The 21,727-nt window shown below is 47.9% G+C and overlaps 1 protein-coding gene across 6 annotated transcripts in view; it reads right to left on the bottom strand.

Annotated features, from left to right (window-relative positions):
• The window catches only part of HIVEP3 (HIVEP zinc finger 3), a 171,900-nt gene extending 150,962 nt beyond the window's left edge, over positions 1-20,938 (bottom strand). For 4 of the 6 annotated variants that reach the window (XM_065650328.1, XM_065650325.1, XM_065650332.1 and 1 more), the window contains exon 1: positions 19,618-20,100. The gene's annotated coding sequence lies outside the window, so the exon portion shown is untranslated. Of the gene's footprint in view, positions 1-19,617; positions 20,101-20,858 lie in introns of those variants that run through there. The other 2 variants (XM_065650327.1, XM_065650326.1) reach the window with 2 other exon arrangements.
• Between the last annotated feature and the right edge of the window lie 789 nt (positions 20,939-21,727).

The raw sequence follows: 21,727 nt of genomic DNA, 5'->3' as shown, positions 1-21,727 counted from the left end.
GAAAGGGACATTTTCCAGCTTTGAGAATCTTGCTGGGTTTATTACCTCCTAAGACTAATTTTTGCTCTGTACAAAATTGCAGGAATCTCGCAAGCGTTAGTGAAACTGCATTAAAGCTTCCCCTGTCACCTAAGAAGTTTGGTGGGGGGCGTGTTTGGTTTTTGTTGCAGTTTGGGGTTGGTTTGGTTTGGATTTTCTTGTTAGTTTTGGTTTTTTTAAAGTGTGCTTCCTCCACTTCTGTTACTTTTATATTCAGAAACTTCTGCTGAAGGAGATAAGAAAACTCATTGTGGAGACGCCTTAATAAAACCCCCACCATATGCAAGTCCAGTAGTTTCAATATAATTAAAACATCAGGGTTGCAGCATAACTGAATGTTTTAAAGAAAAAAGTCTTTCAAATTGCTCACAAGATCCGCAAACCCCAATTCTATGTAGTTACACCTCTTGTTAGGATAGGCTTTAGCATTTAAATTACACAACCTGTAATTTATACACAGGGCATCCTGCTAGAATTTCAAGACATTACAACAGCAAATAACTTCTACGATATTCACAGCTGCTGCGTCTCTAAATCCACCCTGGTTGTGTGTATCTCTTACATACTATTACTTATTACTATATCACCTCTTAGTTAATCTCAACTAATGAGAGCAACTCTAACACTTCATTGACACTTTTTCCTCCAAATACACAACACGTCTTCAGGGAGCAATGCCAATACGTAGTGAAAGAAATGCCTTCAAAAGGAAGGGCCAGCTGAACCTGAGGAACCAGCTCATCAGACTCCTTCAGAGCATTTGCTTGTAGTTTTCCAGGTATGCAACTTTGCAGGAGATACTAAAAATAAACCTAGAGCAGAAAAATAAATCACTAACATCTAAGTCAGCATTTAGAAGATGAAAAGAGCACTGACTCAACTCCCGTAGCACTCAAACCTGAGGATATCCAGCCTGCACAGAGATCCCAGCGCAGCGCCAAGGCACGGAACGGGGAATTACACGGCAAGCAGGGCTGGATTCGGAAAATCACGCTGCATCATGCAAACCGAGGCACCTCAGGTAACACTATGTCTCTCTCTCTTTACAGTTCTTTATGCGAAATCCAAAAGATTAGCTCGAGCTTGCTATGACAATCCACTTTTCCAAAAGAGTCAATACATAAATTCAAGGTATTTACTGCATTTGTTCTTTAAATGATGTACTTTGATCTCCACCATGATAACAAGCAAGTAATTGAGGGTAGCCTGAAGCAGAGCGGCATGTTGTTGTGCACAGAACACCAGCAGCTCGGTGGATTTGGCGAACGGAGAACATAACCTGACCCCTATGGGCTGGGGAGTCCAGAAGGGAGAGACTCCAGCACCCAGCTCTCCAACCTCTGCAAGCACCCCATCTTTTCCCATTTTTCTAAAAAAAAAAAAAAAAAAAAAAAAAAAAAAAAAAAAAGAGAGAGAAGTGATTCTCACTCAATATAATTATTTTTCAAAATGTTAAAATGCAAAGCAGCTGAGCTCAGCTTTTGACTTCAGCACCTCTTGCGGCACCAGCAACAAGGACGCCACAGAGAAGCCGCCTCCTTTTCCAAATAGTATAATTGCAGTTGTGGGGACTCTGTGCCCCAAGATCCTCACCCTGTAGTCACCGGCCTGCGTTCTGACTAGCTCTAAAGTCACCTCAGAATTGTTTTTATTTAATGCACATTTGATCATTTATACAATGAATTTGGTAAGTTCCAAATTCCACTCCACCATTGTAAATTCACTACTATGCTTTATGCTGGACTATGTATTCTAAGACAAGACTGTCCCTCATCACAATGACCCTTAGTCTCCTCCTGGTAAGGAAATTGCTCTGTTCTCATCACTCTAATAGCTGGTCGTCACAGTTATCCTCATTTGAATTCCTCTTCCTGACCACAGGGAACCAGAACTTTGTAGAAAAGCAGCCGAGATCCTCCGGTGCTTCCTCTGCCATCACCGCCCTCCCACCCACGAAGGTACCCGATGTGCTGTCCCCAATCTCCTCGGGTATTCCTCATCCAGCATCAATGGAACCGAGCTCAGCCCACCACTGATCTTCAGGGGACTCCTTTTGCAGCCGCTCCTTCCCTGCTAATTCTCCATGAGCTGATCTGTTTTCTTTGGTGTATAATTCTCCACGTGACACTTCCAGAAACCTGGAGAGTTGAGATCCAAAAACCAGCTCTCACTGAGCAACTGGGATATCTTGTGTTTAATTACATAATAAAATAATTTGATAGACATCACAAACTTTCACCTTAGCAGTAAACTGTGATGCAGTTTGATTGACTCTGCTTTCTTAAGAAAGCCAGTAGACAGATAAAATAACAAAAGCGAAAACCTGAAACATGCTCCAATAGTCACTTTGTCCTTACAGCTTGATGGCCAAATGCAAACTTTTGGGGAAAAGATGGACAATGAAGAATATTCTAAGAAACATCTGTGGCCAGGGCAGGTGACAGTGGGATTTTTCACATCCCATGTTAAAACTGTGCAGGAAATACAGGAGGGATAGCATCCCATATGTTTTCAATACAGCTCACAGTCTGGAACACAGGAAATCTCACGTTACGCGGATGTCTAGCAACCCTACGTCGTGAACACCGTGGGAGCTGGACCGGAGCCTGAATTCCTCCTCTGCTTCCAGCTGATACTGCACACACTGAGAGCACACCGGTCACATCTCGGAGGGTACTGATGCCCAAACCTCGGCTGGAAAGCAGTGGATAACGTCTAACGTGGTCCTGCATCCCTTCAGCTGCACCTAACAGCGTAGGCTCTGGGCAGGAGGAGCCTCCAAGGCTCATGCAACACATGGGGGAAGCTCTTTACAAGCCCAGCAACAGAGGAGAGGGAAAATGTGGTAACAAACGCCAGGCCAGGCCATGCCAAGCACCTCCTCAGAGCCTCCAGCAGGTAGCTCACAATAACAGGACTCAGCACGTTGAGAACGGACCGGGAGCGTCATGCTGCCCAAACAGGGGATCTCTTCCAGCTGGCTGCACAAGTCACCCTGGCCGAGTCCTCGATGCTGTGTGCTAACATTCCCAGCCGTTTCATCAGCCTCCTTCACTCGCATTGAAAAAACAACATCAGCACAGGGCAATGACATCATACCCAGGTGATGCATCTGCCCACGATTCCCTCCGCTGAGGTTCCTGGAGTCCCACTGGAAGGTTTGTTCTGCTGGTGTAACAGAGCTGCCTGGGCAAGCTGGCGGCAGCTTCATCTGTACTGCAGATCCCTCCCCATGTTTTCTTAATATTCCTGCTATTAGCAGGACCAGTATAGGGATGTTTTCATAAGGCCAGGAAAGCACATGATTAAAAGAAGAACAAGTCTCTGATCTTGTCTGAGGAGAACATTTGGCATCGCTTGCTCTTGCAAATTATCCAGCACAAAGCTGAGTCCCTAGCAGCACATAGAGCTGCTTGCAGGCACTTCAGCGAGCTGCTCTGCTCGGACAATGTGGAGCTTTAGGAGATTAAGAGATGTTCATATGATTTGGAAGCAAATACAGCAGCCAGAGATGCAGAGAGCTTCATGAGGAGGGGGGACGCCGGTACCCTTAGTGCAAAACACGGCACTTGCAGCGTCGGCCACGGCTCGGGCTGCTGCTGCACAGGGTGCACCGAGAGCCGCGACCACGCGCTGCCCACCCACCCTGCACGATCCTGACACGCAGGAGCTGAAGGGAGGCTGGAGATGGGCTGGCCTGGTGTCTGCAGGTCTCCACCAAGAAATCAAAAGCATCAGAATTTATCACGACTGGGATAAAGAGTGAGTAGGAGCCAAGCTGAAAGCCACTCTGTCACCTACAGGACCGTGTTCACAGCTCCCTAGTCAAGAATACGTAAAGCAAATAGAGGATATTTAAAACAGAGTTACTTCCCTTTTCTGAGATCTTTCAGGAAACAAGATATGAACTGCACTTCGAGAACATGAGTTTCCTCAAAGGGAAATGGGAGGGACCTTGAGAGCCCATCAGGCAGCAGCATCCCAGGAGCCAAACCCTCGCACCAGCGATGCCCTTCCCTCTAACCAACCGAATTTCCCAGTGGCCACCAGGAGTCCAAAGCAAAAGGTGGCACCGCTACAGGTCCTGTCTCGCAGCTGCAGCCGTAAGGAAGAGCACGGGTGGGCCTGCCGTGTCCCACAGCCCTAGATGTGCAGAGCCGGGCGACAAGGACACCCAGGCAGGTGCCACCTCGGCAGATGCTGCCAACAGAAAGCAGCCAGTCCCACATGTGGAGGGATAAATGCTCATCACCAAAATGGAAGACACATGCAATCATTCAGGGACAAGCCCCCAACTTCTCAGCAGATTGTATAGCACGTGAAAAACTGTGATCGCAAACAGATCTGGCTTCTAGTCAGCCCAGCGCAAGCTGAGGGCCAGTTTGCGGCGGTCTTGGTTTCTTGGGAGTTACCCCAACATAAGAGAGCAGGACTCGAGCTGTGTCCCCCTCCCCACCCGGTCGGGGTGTGACAGGAGCCACAGAGCCAGTTCCCGTCAGGACTGGTGACACAGCCAGCGATGGGACACTGCCAACCGAAAGCAAGGGACAGAAAGGAAGAAAGCAGCAGCGAGTTGCAGCGATCCAACAGCAATTCTGGGGAAAAGACACCTGAACACAGCAAGCCTCGAGGGGAATTCTTGTCAGCATGGGGAGACATGCCCCGCTACCCCCTCCTGTGCTCGAGAGCCAAGAAAAACACGTGCTGTGGAAACAGCCGCTGTGACAGTCACACCTGGGAGCTCGGGGTTGCACAACCAGCTCCAGGGAGCCCCGCCAGCGCCCGGCCCAGCGCGGAATCCCGGGCTCCGCTCTCCTCCCTGCCCTCGCCAAAGACTTCAGCCCGTACAACACTGTCCTTCAGGAGTCTGCGGCCTCTTTAAAACCTCAAGCCTCTCTAAGCAGTAATTTCCAGCAATTATGGTTGTGCTACTCAGTCCCTCCGTACCATGCACCTCCTCTTCAGCCTCTCCCTAAGGTGCTCCGTGTCCTCTCCCTGGCCACGCTGTTCTTCTCATTTCCAACGCTGCCTTTTGACATCACCTTGAAGAAACTTTTCTGCTGCTGGCAGATCCACCCTCAGCCCCACACAAATCTGTCTTTCCCCATACCAACCTTCTCAGCACTTGATGACCAAAAATTATTTTGACTAGAAACAAAACCAAATCCATCCAATAACTCCCCAACCAACTACTGTGAGATCCAGGCAGGTTCTCTCAGCTTTATCAACTTTCTGTCTTGAAACAATGCTGGCAGCAAATCCTAGCTATGATTTTAAAGCTAGCAAAGCTTCTTCAATGACTCAGCCACTTATTTTTCAGGTGCTAAGCACCCTGAGCATCTACGCATCTCTCCCCACATCCGCATCCTGCAAACTGGAGTGCGTGCTGCAAATGATGGTAAATCCACACCTAGCTGCCACCACAACAAAAAAGGCAAAAAAAGCAAGAAAGCAAGTCCTGCTGTACTAATGTTTAGCTGATTCAGCAGCTGATGATCAGATACTTTTATAAAGAAGATGTGCAGAACTGCACCCTCCCAAACTCCACATCTGCCCTGTCCCCTGTGCACACCACGGCTGCATCAGTGCAGCGGCTGCATAAAGGAGTCGCTTCTCATCTCATTTTTTTCCTATCCTTCAAAGAAACCTTATTCACTTTTGCAGCCACCTGATGAACTGAGAGCGAAACTCCAGTATCAGGCAGGTTTCAAGGTCTCCATGTACCAGACACAGTCTGGCTCTGGGGTGAGGAAACCAAAAGCAAGAACATTTTTCACCCACCCAAGCCAGCCTGAACTCTCCTGTTATGGTTTTTAGGCTTAAGGGGGAAGAAAGAAAAAAGGAGACCCATCCTGGGACCCCATGGAGCTGCTGCACCATTGACTGGGGTCCAGGGCAAGGCAGAGGCAGCCGCTGGGTTTGCAGGCACCGAGCCAGGCAAGGGGCTCTGAGAGGCAAAACAGGGAGGGAAAGGAGGAAGGAGAGAGAAAAACAAAAAAAACACCACCAACCCCCTCCAGCCCTCCCTGCACTGAAACTTAATAAACAGCAGCAGTCTGTGTTCGCCTTTCATAGAAACCCCTCTTTATTACTGGTGGGCAACTGTATTTTTATCCTGTGGCTTTCTGTTTTTGCAGACACATTCCAGCACGAAACCAGAGACAATACGCGCCACCGAGCAGCAGAGTTTATTTTAAGGGATGTAACATTTTCCTGAGAGGATGCTCTATTTGCATCTGCTGCAGGAAGCAGTAAAATGGCAGGTGTGTTTCCGTGCAACCCGGAGACACAAAACAAAACGAACAATGCAAAGCAAACGCTTTTGTCTTGCAAATCTCTGCTTAGTGCACTGAAAAATTAAAAATAAAGGAGGGAAAGGGGTTTTCCCCGAGGCCTATTTTCTAAATTATGAGTCCTGCAGCTCAAGAGCTGCTTTGCCAGGAAGGAGATCGGTGCCCACCGGCAGAAGGTGGCAGGTGAAGTCCAAGCTGCTGCTCTTGGTTTGCACACATGCAAAACTTGTAATTGCTGCCGCACACGCTGTGTCTTGTGCGGAGTGTGGGCTCCTGCCAGCAAGCAGCTGTCGGTGAGGACAGAGCAAGTAATTGTATTTAAAATATATATATATATATATATACACACACACATATATAAAACACTCTACCTGGGTTGAATGCAGCTTCTCTAAGGCACAACGACTCCTGCAGCACACCCCATCCATTCGACTTGCTCTTGCAACAAGCCCGTTGTGGTTATTGCCTCTGAACTAACACAAAAATACAGCGAACTTTCTGGCCATTACCGAAAGAAATTAGAGATTTTTGCTCTCCTTTTTTATACTCTGTATAAATATATATATATATCTCTCCCATTCTACTCTGAGAGGTTATTATCTCACTGTGCAAAGGTAAACAAGAAAAAGTGTGACATGATGGAGAATTACACTAAGACAGCGTTAGATACTTAAAGGAAAAGGCACTTTTAAAAAGTGCTATTTACTCTACTGGCAATCAGTATCACAAAAGTAAAAAACAAGAGCTTGGTAAGATACCAGGAGCACTACAGCATTTGCAAGAATAAGCAACAGTATTTAGTGCTATATTATATAGTATGACATGCCACAAAGGATAAAAAAGAAACCATTAGATGCTTGTGGGCTTAGAAGAAAGTTTCCCAGAAAACATAAGTTTTCTAAGACACATTCGTATTTTAATAAATATCCAAGTTAAGAGAATATTATGGGCACGCTAACACAGAGAAAAACAGGCAAAACCTTTTACTCAGAAGTGACAGTTTTCAGGAAGTGGAACTAGTTCTGACTTTTTCCATTTCTAGAACGTTTCCTGAGATAACCCATGGGTCTCACTGCCGGTTTCACTCTCTCACTCTGCAGAGGCTGATACTCCACCTGCTCCATCCTTCTGCACACTCACTCTTTCCCTCAGTGTCCTGTTTGTTTACCTTGCAACCCTTTCCTGTTTCTCTTTTCTACCCATTACCTTGCAACCCTTTCCTGTTTATTTTTATTTTCTACCCCATATGGCTCATAGTTTAAGTTTAGTTTCACGGGAGCGAGGAGTTATCCGTGACCACACACCTGGATGGGCTGCAAAGCCACGGGGCTGATCTGGCCCCCAGGCAATGCTGCCCTGCAAACCCTACGGAAACAATAACATCGGTGCATAAATCAGAATAGCAACTCTTCTAACTCTAAAAACTTATAAATAGATATTGTGCTTTTACCCTGGCCACCCGGCAGAGGCAAGAGCTTCGTTTGCTAAACCCTGTTTAATTGCTCACACAATGGGAGCACCGCACACAGGGAAAGGAAAGGGCTGGTTGGACACACACGATTTGCTTATTGGAAAATCAGAGAGAGGAGGGCAGCTCCTCCGGTATTGTATTACTGACAAATAATGTCACTCTGCCCTGCATTACACAGTCAATAATTAAAAGATCATAGGTAGCTCCCTAAGGAAAATCAGAAGGAGGCAACAAATCACCATCATGTGCCACCATCTACCACTCCTTATCATCGCTGGGGAAACAAATGGAGGATGAGGTGAACGGAGGTGATCAGACACAGATCCACCAGCTCGGCTCCTCCTGGAGGCAGCAACAAATCCCCCAGGAAGGTGAAACACGAATGTGCCCAACCACCACTTGGTCTCACGCACCCTCCAGGAGGAGAAAACGCCTCAATGCTCACAAGTCATTGAACCTTGCCAGTGAACAGCCGGGTCTCTGGTTTGCAATCCGAACACTGTGGGGAGGCGCTCGGGACCAGAGGAGAGCTGGTGCAGCAGGAGCGTCCCTCACGCCGGCGACGCGCCTCCCACGTCATCTCTTCTGCACTGCATCCTGCGCTGGCCAAGCTATTTCCTTTCACCGGCACTGAATGCTGTCCATTAGTGACAAAGCGACCTCTTCGTCCCGGTTTTATGAGACACCATAAAGAAAAGATGCAACCAGTTTCCCTTCAGACCCTATATAATCCCATACTCCCCAACTCCCCTCTTTTCCAGAGCAGGTAATGCTCTTTCCCCTGGCATCAAATACTAATGGAGCGATTTTGGTCTTTGAAGTTATCGGCTGTAATCTTCAAGCTTGTCCTTAAGTCCAGGCCCTTTTAAAAATAATTTATATTAATTGTTCCCACTGCAATTTGGTTCACACCAACCTCCTTGCATTAAAAAAAAACCTCTACCTGAATTCCTGACATGCCCAAACCTTCCATTAATTTGTGCCCACTTGTTCTCGTGCTCATCTCTGTCCCAGTAATGTTGGGAATTCATAGCTCTGCTAATCATCCACATCCAAACATGAGCCAGATTAGTCCCCACTTTTGACAACTCTTCTGGTGCATTGACCAAACATTTTTGGCCTCGTAAAACTTGGCCAGCCATAAAATGCTCCGCTCTCCTCCATACAGGGAGAAGGACAAGGCCACATACTTTGACACGTGGTCTTTGCACATTGTGGTGGCATAAATTACTTCTTCAGCGCTCATACCTTCCAGAGAGGGGGCCAAGGTTGCCACTTGGCCCCACATCTTTAGAGCTTCCCAGCCCTATTCCGCTATGAATGAGTTTTTTGAGCTTAAAATAAGAATTATATATATAGTATGAGGTCAACAACAAACATGCCAGAGAAACAGTGGGGTGCTGTGATTCATGCTGAGACCCAGAGATACATCATGGGGAACCACTTGTCCCCAAGGCCAGGAGGTGTGGCAGCTGCCACGCTTTCGGATGGCACCGGCCATGCCAGGAAGAACTTCCCCACCAGCCTGACACTCAACTCTGGTGCAGCATCAGCACTTTTTGCATCGAGTTGCACCTGGGCTGCAAACAGGTTTCAGCAAAGCTGCCAGCAAGAGAAGGAAGGAGGGGACAGATGCGCACGGGTGTTCTCAGCCCAGACACCCCAGCACCTCCCTGGGACACCTTGTTGTTCCTCCTGGTACAGACCACACAACATCCCATGTCTTAATAAGGAGAAAAAGGAGTTTAAGCTGATGGTGGAAACCTTCTGCCTTCACATTTCACTGCTCTGCACAGGTTTTTATGGTCAGTGCCCAGGCAGGTCCAAGCCCCGAGATCCACATCTCACGTATTTCTTTGGAACACTCACACTTCACACTGTGCCCAGGCACACACAGACACTTCGGAGCTTTCTAAGAAGCCTGGAAGAAACCCCGAGCTGCTGAGTGAGTCCCCAGATGAGCAAGACTGAGGAGTCTCAGCAACTCACTGAGAGCTGAAAAGGCTCATTAATCCTCACCCAAATCTACTGACATTACAAATCCTTTGCTGATACAAATACCATATTTTGCCACTCTCCGCAGCTCACCACGTCCAACAATTTACCCCATTAAATAGCACAGATCTTTACCAGCGAGCTTCAAGCCTCCTTCCTTCCACAGCGCCCATTTCCCCCATGGCAGTAATTTGCCCATCCACGCTACACGGGGCTGGGATGCCGCATCCACCACCAGCAGCTCTTCACACGGCAGCACAACCCACAGGATGCCAGCACTGGCCTTGAGTCAGAAAAACATTTAGGAACATGATTAAGTACAACATCATTATCCAGGACAGCAATTAAACACACGCGTACAGGCAAGCACATGTTGAAATGCTGTCCTGGATGGCGATGCTGGCGGAAAACGGGGCCCCTTCCAAGGAAGATGCAGTTGCTGGGTGGATTAACACGGACTCGTTTGTACCGCTGCAGTTTGTGTTTGTGTGAATGAACTGGGGAGAAAGGAAAACTGGAAACCTCTCGCCCCAACAGGAGCTGAGAGCACTCCAGAGCTTGCGGCAAATCGAAGGTAAGAAAAGGTAAAACCAGCAAAGCTGAGTAAAAAAAGACTGTAGGTGCAAAGACAGACAGCTTTGCAGGATCTGCACAAGCAAACAGTCCCAGGCACCAGGTTATACACACAAGAAGCCAGAAAGGAAAGAAATTCAGATTTAAAAGGCTGCTCTGCTCTCTGCCCTGGTTCAGCTGCGGTTTACCCAGCTGCAATGTGTTTACACTTCTAGCAAACTTAATCCTGAGCTCCTTGGGCCAGAGATTCTAAGAAAGGAAAGGAACTTTATTACTGATGTACTCGAGAGCTGCACCCACAGTGAGCTGCTCCAGGAGTCAGCCTTGAAATCTCCAGCGCTGCAAAACCCCCAGGAATTTCTAGATGAGTTTTATGTTGCTCTTTGTTAATTTACTTAAAAAAAAAAAAATACATGTTTTGTAAAATCCCAGATTTTTCCACCAGATATTCTCAGAGATACTAAGGTAGCATTCAGGCTTTGGGCTCTAAGTGTGAACGATACCATCTGCAAGAGAATTCAGAGCTTGGCAGGCTGAAAGCAAGCAATTCACCTTCAAGCAAGCACTCACCTACTCTTCCTATGAATAATAAATACATTAATTTATTAAGTGAATAAAATTTGGGAGGCCAGAACTTAGTAGTAGCTGCACTGTGGATAACCTGTGTTAGCAATCTAACACCCAAGCCTGAAAAAACAGCCAGGTCTCTAAAAATGAAACATTTTCTTAGCTTCCTGAACTTTACTGCAAGTTAAAACAGTTCTCATACGTGAAAGTGCTAAAGTAGTGTCTGCTCGTAGCATCAGGGATCTGTGTGCATCTGTTTGATGGATATAAAGGACAGAAAAAAGCAGATATTGCACATGGCAGAGCCCGTGAGGACGGATGGAGACACCAGCTTTGCTCCTGATGCTACATCCTGATGGCTGTGGTGACATTGTCAGTGCCTCTCCTGAAGAAAATATCCCTGGGGCTGCTGCTCCTTCAGCTTTCAGAAAAGCATCAGTGCCACTGTGCTCTAAGGGAAATAATAAAATAATTCAGCCTTTCAGAGCTGGCTGATGTGGAAGTGAAACTCCATCTAATTGAATTTAGGAAATAAATAAAAGCCCCCAAATCTGAGCTTGAATTACTTCAGATTTTTCCCTTGCAAAATGAAGAATTAGGCCCTACATTAATACCACAAGGATGTGGTAGTGAAGAGCAGGCAATAAACAGAGAATGTCCACATTAACCTAAGTCACAGTCTGGACTCATTCCTCTGTTTATGTTCATTTTTAAAGAGGTTTAATTAAGCCACCACATCTTAAGATAGGATTTTTCAAAGCTATATAAGCAATTTATAAGAATCCAGACGGCAAAGGGCAGTTCAGGCGCTCCTGATTCTTTGAAAATCCTCAACCAGTGTAACAGAATTCATTTTCTCCTGCAAATTAGATACATATTTAGCCAAAATAATCTGGAGCCATGTACAGAAGTTACAGATAGTCATAACCTGAGCACAAGGGCAGAGTTAAGGCAACAGAGTCAGATTTTGCTACTGTGTTCACATGTCACAGCATCAAACACCTGAAGTGTAAAAAAATCACAAGCTAGAGAAAATCAGGGCATCTTCGCAATTTTTGGTTGGGAAGAGTCACCCAGTGGTGACCAACGTACCTGCGAAATAATCAAATAATCAACCAAATCTGAGATTGGCCAAATTCTTTCACTAAAGCTCTAGATCTGTTTAAGCTATTTAAGATAATCTAAGTCCTTATATTGGCACAAGCTGTTTAAAATGATCTAAGGCTTTAGATTGGTTTAAGCTGCTTATGCAGCTTTAAGGTTTTTAAAAGGTTTAGACCGCTAAAAAACATCCCCCAAAAAGCAAGGATGGAACCACCACCCATCCCTTGGGGAGATTGAATTTCCTTCCCGAAAAAAAATCAGGACAACTCTCCTGTTTGAGGACACACCTTTTATAGACACTTGGAAAGACACACCTCGTCAGATCACTGCAATTTTTGGTTTCCCTTTCTGCCCTGCGGAGGGGACGGTCCCATGCCTCCATCCCATCTAGATGAAGAAAATACAGTTCTAACGGGACAAAGAGCCTTTTTCTCAGCCACTCGGGCAAAGGCACCGTGGTTCACAGCCACCCTCTGCTCTCATTTACACAAACATAAAGGCAGAGCATCTGGCCACGCGTCAAAAGTCTTTAATTACATGATCGAGCTTATCTTAAATATCTATTTATTGAAAGCTGTAAATAACACAAGATTGCATCCTGTCTGATAAACACCACTCAGACAAAAGGAAGTTACAATTACATATTCAACCTAACGCTTTCCTGTTCCATCTTTTGATTGCTTAACTTTGCAACCTTTCTCCCATGTGAACATGGGTGTCCTGTCCCCCCTCACCTCGCAGTTCGATCAGGTACCAAGTTCATTTTATGGTTATTCAGTCACGGAGAACTAAATAAGTTTCTTTCATAATCAAGATTTTTATCCTAATATGATATATATCCTAACAGACTTGGGACTGCGCTGCTTCAGACAGCACCAGTCCCCCAGCAGCTTTTGCAACTGCAAACACTGAGCAAAATCCAAATGACTGAGAAAAAAATACATAAACGCTGACAGAAATAGCAACAGAGCTAACAGAAACCTGTTATGTACAGTTAGCTGAGAAAAATCAGGCTCTTGATTTTCAATGTACCCAACCTTTTTGTCTGTAAGGAACAACAGACGGCTCAGGGATGGGTTCACACCTCGGATGCGCACACAGTATCCCAAAACAAAGTGCAGAGTAACTATGGATACAGACTAATTACAGCTTCCTTACAGCCCTCCCGATTATCGTATCGTTTGCAAAAATCTTCATAAGCGATAACATCACACCCGGAGACAGCGCTGGGAAGCGCAAAGCAACGCCAGAACCCATGAGCTGATTTACCCAGGAGGGGACGTGTCCCCGTTGCACCCCAAAATTTCAACAGCAAAAGGAATTTCTGTCCTGCCAGCTGCAGGCATACACACAGAGCTTCCGTACAGCTTTATCATAACTTGTCACATTCCTGCATCCATTGATACGCCAAACTCCAACTATATTAGTTATTCTGGGAATTTATTTACCTTGCTGGTATCCCCCATGCAAGTTTTCCAGAACACTTGAGTTCTACATTACCCTAATGCCCTGTTATTTATATTATCGATCCCTCTCAGTTGACAAAGGGTTGTTGAAATCAGAGCATGGAAATACAGTAAGAGGCGAACTGAGCAGGAAGCTCTTCCCACAGCACCCCCGTGAACACAGCCCAGCCTTCTGCTCCACAGACCGCGGGCAAAGCAGCAAGCTGCTGCTCCACACTGCTCAGCTTCAATGTCTTTGCCCAATTCACCGAGGGGCATCTCCTTTCCGATTTTATCGTCCGCCCTGTATGACAGAGCACCCGGAAATCTCTACCTGGGTCCCACGAAGCTGGATGCTACGCAAACATCTGCGCACCAGTGACATCCGTGCCACACACGTACCCACAGCACCGGCGTTTGCTGGGGTGCCAGCGGGGAACTGAGGCCAAGTAACAAAATTTTTACCTTATACGATGATACATTTCTGTAGAAACAGAAGCAAGGAGTCTTTCTTCTCTTAAACTGCCCGTAGCATAGGGAAACATGCGATCTTGGGTCGCACCAGCCCAACCACCAGCCAACCCCCTGCACTGGAGAGCAGGTACGCGTGTCTCTCTTCGCAGACACGTGAGTACATTAGATGGAAGATGACAAACAACTGCATAGGTTATGCAATTTCGGAGCACAAACTTCGACAGCATTTTGCTTCCAGGTCCCCACAGCTTCACAAGGGGAGACTAAATCCCACTGATGCTTAATCCAGCCCCAGCTGAGAAGCATGCCTTTCAGTCTCACTATAAACCCAGACGGGTGTATATTCAGCACTCCAGAAAACCATCTCAGTTGGCTACAACAGCAACATCTCCCATTGCTTACCTTATTTATCTATTCTAAGTGTGTGGTTGATGCTCTGCCCCATGCGCCCTGCAGCCAGTGAGCCGCACACACCAGCGCAGACCCTCGGCACCAGTGAAGTTGCTGTGGCTCCTCGTCTTGTTTGGAGACACAAAGCCACTCTAAATATTTTCCTTCCATCTCCCATGGGTGCATAGTACACGTCCTTCACTTGCCAGGTAGACTTTTTTCCCTACTGCATAAAATTACCGTCCGGTGAATTAAACTTACAATCAAATGCAACTGTCTGTGAGGTGGAAGTTCCTGCACTTGCTGGAGATGTCCCTGCCATGCAGGGTCATCCAGAGATTACCTTTCTAGCAGCAGATTCACTGCAGCAAAGAGTTTTCAGAAGAAAACTGGCCAAACTGCTTTTGAACAGCCATTAAAAACATAACCAGCTGTTTGGCTCAGCAATTTTCACTCTCCCATAAAATTCACTCCGATGCCAGGACCAACATACAGGATCTCAACAACTGACAACCAACACAGAATCAGGTAAAAGCCATAAGGAGAGAGACGAAGGATGATAAATCTATTTTCATGGACTAAAACACACAGACAAAGGGGAATTGGCTGGTGAGGACTGGAAATGCCTTTGAAATGCAGATGACGGAGGATGGACGTGGGTTAGAGGGACCGGGACTGGGGCAGGATGCTGCTTGCACAGCTGAGCCCATCCCAGGCATCTACTCTTTTGCACACAAACATTTATTTTAAAGATTATGTGAGCTCCGATTGCACCTCTATCAATTTTTTCATTGGTTACTTCAAATATATTAGATCTTTTTGATTTCAAATCCATCATTGAGCAATAACACCCACTGGGATATATAAAATACATTTAAATTCGCAAGGCAACTAAAAATAAGTGAGTTAGAAGTTTTGTTTGTAGCAGAGGTGTATTTTGAAGGGCTCTGAGATCATCCCTGACATCATCATGAGCTGCGCTCGCCTTTCTTGCTCACACTTTAACATAATGATAAATTCTGCGGTGACTTATTTTCAGCAGATCACTTGTTACATCAGGGTTTACTCATTTCTTCCTGCTGGCAGCCCCCAACCCAGGGCCGTGAGTCAGCACCAGCCCCGGGTCCCGTCTCCAGAGATGCGGGAGATGGTCCAACCACCTGCGGTTGTCTCCTCCACCGGATTTTATTGACCACGCTCCTTCCAAAGCTGCCCAGGCATCCCACATCGAGAACTGCCAGTGATGAGATGGCACATGGGAGGGGAAGCAAGGAAGGGAATCTCTCCATTCCACTGGAAAAATCAGGGCTGTTCAAGGGGTCAGCAGCCCGTCTGAAGGTCTCGAGTCCCCTGGGACCCCCACCCAGGAGCTCGCGAGCAGCCCCGGAGCAGCGGGGTTGTGGGATCCTCCCCTCCCAGCTGCAGGGAGAGGCAGATCAGCAGGATCATCAGGGTCAGGGTCACTGGGACATCCTGGGTCACAACAGCTTGTCCAGATCAAGCCCAGGCCAGGACCAGCAGCAGAGCTCCTCCTGGGACTGTCCCAGCAGCTGTTCCCTCTGCTCCCAGAGGACACCACAGCATCCCATGGCCCTCGGCCACCAGGGCTTTCACACGCGGCCCCCTGAGAGCCCCAGCTGGCCACGCCACATCCAACACGCCTCTAAGTTATTCACGCCATTGGCAACAGCAACCGGTTGCGGCGTTCACCTCCGGACAGCCCAGACCCCAGCGCGGCACCCGCTCCCCACAGCCAGGATCATCTCTGCCACAAGAACACATCAGGCAACAGGATTATCTATACAGTGAAATACATTCCCCCATACGTTTTCCTACAGCACTAGCATCTGCCCAACAAATAGTCATCTAAAAAACCAAAGTATATACACAGCGAGCACTGCTGTCTGCAGTTGGAGCTTAGAGTCAAAACTTATTACTTGTATTTTCAATCTGCCAGGGACTCACACTGAGATCTTGGCCAAATGGCTCCCCCTCCCTCCTCCCCACTTCCCACACAGAAGAAAAAGACACAGAAAGGTTAAATGGGAACAAAAAAGGCCATGCTGCTTTTTCCCCCCACCTCAGTTAACCACCGAGATCAGAGTTGAGCAAACCCATGACTTGGGGAGCGGCTACGTTTCCTTTCTTGGCATAAAAGTTCCTGAGCTTTTTAAAGAACTAAATGAAGAGATTTGGGCTATGAGTTCTGACACCTCTCTTGCAGTAAGGTCAGTAATATGGTTAAATATGGGCAAGCAACAACCAGCCCTCATATATTTTTGAAGATCCTCTTCAGATAACTCGCTCCTTTAAACAGTCAAATAAATCAGCATGCTGGGCTGTATTATTCCTTGGAGCATCCATACTAACCCACATTATACATGTGCCTTAACTAAACCAGCTGCAGATATTTAGCTTTACATGGAGAAAGGTGTTATTTTTTCAGCACCAAACAAGTCCAAAGTGGTTTGTGCTCCTACCAGCACAAGGCAGAACGACTCATTCCCAGCTGGTCCAATTAAAAATGATGGGGTTAGGTCGATATTGTGTTCCTGCTGTCCTGGCACCAATCCCTTCCTCCCCAGCTCCACATAGTGAACAGAGATACCTGAGATTTCTGGTAAACGCTGGACCAGCCCCGGGCCAGTGGAATTCAAGTGGCCCCGAGGAGGACAAGCTCATTAAAGCACTCGAAGCTGGGGCTTCTCCAGCGCTCCAGAAAACTTCTTGGCCCATCCACATCGATCTCAATTTCCCAGCAAATATCCCTGTTTACATAAACCAATTGAATGGGCCAGGACACCCTGTACCAGAAATGAGCCAAGATGCCAGACAGCCATCTGAAAGCCACGGCCTTGCACACCGTGTACATTTACAGGGAGTTTTATAACTATTTCAAGCGAAATAAAGAGCAGTATCCTTTGTAAGCACAATATCATTAGATAACCCAGGCTCCCATGCCTCAGCAAACACCGGTTTCATTCCCCTTTCTCCAGAGGTGATGAAAGGATAAAAATCAGAGGAATGCAGGGCCACCAACTGCCACTGGTCGCGAAGTATTACAGAGGCTCCAGAAGAGAGCAGCTTGTGGCAGGACTCGGGTGCCACCACCTCCGCAGAGGAGCACGAGACCAAATGTGCCGTGTCCTGCTCAGGCTGCGGGGAGGAGGGTTTGGGCTGGGTTTTGTGGTCTCAGATGCACCAAAGCATGCTCTATACAGCAGATTATTTGAAAGGAAAAACACCACTTTCCCTCCCTCCTCCTCCTCAGCCACTACCGGCTTGGGCTTTCTCAGGAGGTTTCTCATCCAAACCATTTCCCACCAGCCCGAGCAGAGCGAGAGTTCTGGACTGGAGACGAGCAGTGAGCTCCCACACGGCTCTGAAACTGCACAAATCCCACGAGCAAGCAGGCTGGCCAAAAGCAGAAAGAAATAACGACCGACCCCTCCACATTTTGTTGCAGCTGGGAGGATTTTGCAAAGCAGGGGGGGAGGAAAAAGCTATAAAAGTGCAGCATGGAGGACGCTCCTTCATTGGCACGGTGTGAAAACCAGAAGTCCCGTCCCCACGCGAGCTGAGCATCGCTGGCTCGGCAAGAGGGAGTCCGGGGCTTGGGGAAACGCGTTTTCTTTGTGTCCCAAACAGGAGGCTGGGGGTCAGCAGCACCCATCAGCATTCAGATCTGCCATCTCTGGCAGAGCAGGAGGGCAGCAAGATGCTCACTGCCCCACTCCCAGCCAGCAACCAGGCACAGAGGAATATTCCTCTACCACTAGGCTCCAAAACATATTCTAACCATATTCTCCTGCATGCACCCCCTATCAAACTCCTAGTTAAACATTATTCGCTTTCAGAAGAGGGAGAACAGACCCAACTGTGTATTCAATTTTGATTACTTTTCATCTGTCAGGTTAGATCTTCACATGCTCTCTTTCTAGGAAGCCTCAAGGGGTTGTTTATATAAAACAAAGTATTTTATTTCATGTGCTGCCCACCCTCAGCTTGCACAATTGAGGTAAACTTTTTGCAGATGCTTAACAGCCAAGCAAAAAAAAAACCCCACCTACAAATAATCTTGCATGTGCACAGAGAGAAGAAATATATTGCTCAAACACACTGAGATATAAACACAAACTTCCAGACAAAGGGCTGATTTCTGCCCTCGGCCAATGGAGCTGGACCAGCCCAGCCAGGGCTGGATTTGGCCCTCGGAGAGGCCACTGCAGTCCTTGCTGCAAGCCCGGGCTGTGGGGACGCGGCACAGGAGCCGGCGCCGAGGCGGGAGCCGTGTCCAGGTGCTGCATACACGGCGGCTGCGGATGCTCCACCTGCCCCCGCAACGCGGGGAAAAACTCCAGCTCCCCAGCAAAGGACAAACCCCTGAGGATGACACCCCAGCACTGCCCTGAGCGCGCGCTAATAAAATCAAATTAAAAGGCAGGGGGGGAAAGAAAAGCCAGTGCTCAGGCTTACTGCAGGCAAAAGGGGATTCAGGCATAGGCAGGGATCTAGCTGTTAAAATGAAGGTTGTAATCTATATATATTTCTTTTTTAAATGTTTATGCACACTGTAGCATCAGGTAACAGCCGCTCCTGCTCGGCAGGGAGTATCAAGGCAGGATGGGAGCAGAGCGGGCTCCGGGGCGCAGGACCAGGCTCCCCACCGAGCAACACGTCCATTTTTCTGCCGACGCAGCGGCCGGGGTGCCCGGAGCCGCGTGTCCCTCTGCACGCCCGGGTCAATCTCGCACATCGCTGACACCCGCGACATTCACCTCCCACCACCCTCAGCGCTGCCTCCCACCAGCGAGTGGAAAAAAAATAAAAAAATCAAAAAAATCTATGCATAGCAGGAGAAAATAAAGTTGCTGTCAAGCGACGATAAATTCATGCGACAGCCAAGGCTAATTAGGCAGGAGCAGGCAGCAAAGTAGCTGCGAGCGCGGCGGGGACAGGGTTACAGGCTGGCTGGGCTGATTGACACCGCTAAGGTTACCTCGGGCTCGGCGCTCGCCCATCGCGCCATGCACGCCAGCCGGCGCGGCCACCCGGGGAATACACACGCATATATACATAGATCTATATGCGCCCTTGGCGTGCGGCAGGCGAGCGTCTCAGTGGCAACCTGACACCTTTCGGGAGGCAAAATGGAATCTCGCTGGCCGGTTGTACACCCGCAGCAAGGGAGGGGGGAGAAAAATAGACCGTTTGCAAATATGCACGCAGAGAACGACGGAAAATAAAAAGAATCCCCGGTGCCTACCTTTGCTGGGTGCCGGCAGGGAGATCCCGGAGCGGTTTGGGTCGGTGGCTGTTCCCTTCTTTATGAAATGTTCGGCTCAGCCGGTGCTATTTGCATTCTTTCATTAGCACCTGTTTCAAGTAAGGAAGGAGAAAGCTCATTACGAGATCAGCTTCCTTTCAAAATAAATTATTAAAAAAAAGCGATGCACGCTGCCAAATAATAATAATGCTAATAAAAAGGAAAAAAAAACCACACATGTACATTAAAGCCCAAAGTAGGCAGCTTAATAATGGGAGATCTTGCAGGTTGTGAGCATGCTCCAGCCGGAACAAATCCTTCCTCTGTTATTCCTCTGAATAAAAATAAACCACGATCAAGAAACCCAAACGGAAGCTTCCTCCTAGAATCCCTGCTGCTGAAAAATATGTAATAAATTCAGCCCGAAGACGCAGACTCTAATCAGCAGCTGTTTTCTGGATCCAAAGCCAGCCAAAGCCTCTCTTGTCTTTTCCCACTATGAGTCTAGGCCTTTTTGAAAAGGGTTTTAACCTTTTAAAGATACAGTGCACCAATTATCACTTCTGGAGGACTGTCACTCACAGCACAAATAAATTAATAAAGCAGCAGCGGCGGCACAGTCAGAGCAGGGGGAGGTGTGGTTTGCACCAGCAGTCCTTTTCATTAATATTATTATATGATTATTTCTTTTTTAATAGGATCCCCCCCTCCCGCCTTTGGAAGAATAAACAGCAAACTTGCCACTCAGCTCTTGGATAAATGCACAGTCATTATAAAAATGAACAGCTGCTGGATGCGATTCAGGGAGTTGTGAGGCTGCCCCATATGGGGGTTAAATTTGGTGCAACTGAATTTTGGGTATTAACAGTTTCCCCCCCGGGCGGAGGTGTGAGAGGGTTAATGACATGCAGAGAGGAGCTCTGTCAAGTGCTTCCCATCAAACTAAGGATCAGGCTGCAAAGTTTGAGCCGAGCAGCCCTGGCACAGCAATAAAGCATTCTTCCCAGAGCGGGATTGCAGTTTTTCAAGCAAACTGAACCAAAACCCCCTAAAAAAAAAAAAAAAAAAAAAAAAAAAAAAAAAAAAAAAGCAAAAAGCTCAGCCCTCCGACTAACAAGCACCGCAAAGCGCCAGTGGCCCCGAGGACAACACGGGGACCAGGGGGTGCCGGGTGCCCCCAAAGCTGCGTGTCCCCAGGCCTGGCACCCACAGCAGCCTCTCCTGGTGCCATCCCAGCCCACCTGGGTGACAGTGACATCCTCCTGGTCAGGGAGCCGGGAGCGAGGGGCCATCCCCGGGGTGCTGCGGCTCCGCTCCGGCCAGTCCTCTGCGCAGCCCCCGGCATGCAAACCATCGGGAGCAAGCGGTCCTCCCGCCCTCTCCCCCCTCCTCCTCCTCTTCAGCAGAAAATCATCATATTTCATGTGTCGCTGCTCCAGCCTCGCCAATTGGCTGGGCACTCGCAGGCGGAAATGTCAGGAGCAGCCCAGCACCGCTGCACCCGCCGTTGCCCCCGGGTCCCGCTGCTGGAAACCGCAGCCGGGGCAGGGGGCTGCCCACCAAAACTAGAGACGGGGAAAAGGGGGTTCAGTGGTTGGGTTTTCTTTTTTGAAATGCCACTTTGGCTTAACTCCAAAGGGATGCAGGCTGCCAGCAACTTGACCTTGACCCACACGGTTGTGTCACGCTGCCAGCGAGAAGCGTTTTTGTGGATTGACAGAGACCCGGCGCATCTGCTCTGCTGCTCGGAGCCGCTCGCGGGGCCACGCTGGCCCCCCAGCTCCAGCCCCACCACAGGTACCAGAGCTGCTCGGAGGGACGATGCCTCACAAATAGATACTTTCTTTTTTTTGCCTATTTTCAAAGCCAGGGCATTTGTTTGCAGCTTTCCAGACCTTTCAAACATTTTTTTATCTTCTTAACAGCTGGAGAAGCTCAGATTTGGAAACAGCGGCTTACGTGAAGCTACTCAGCATGGAGCAGCAGCTCAAGGAGGAAGACAACCCAAGACTTATCATCTGATCATTTTCCTTCTCAAAGCAAGGGGGGAAAAAAAAAAAATCCAAATATCTTTCTGGGAAATGGAGCAATGGAATAGCAGAATGGAATA

Source organism: Caloenas nicobarica, chromosome 23 (assembly GCF_036013445.1).
Source record: "Caloenas nicobarica isolate bCalNic1 chromosome 23, bCalNic1.hap1, whole genome shotgun sequence".
Lineage (NCBI taxonomy): Eukaryota > Metazoa > Chordata > Aves > Columbiformes > Columbidae > Caloenas > Caloenas nicobarica.
This window is presented reverse-complemented; position numbering and strand designations above follow the sequence as displayed.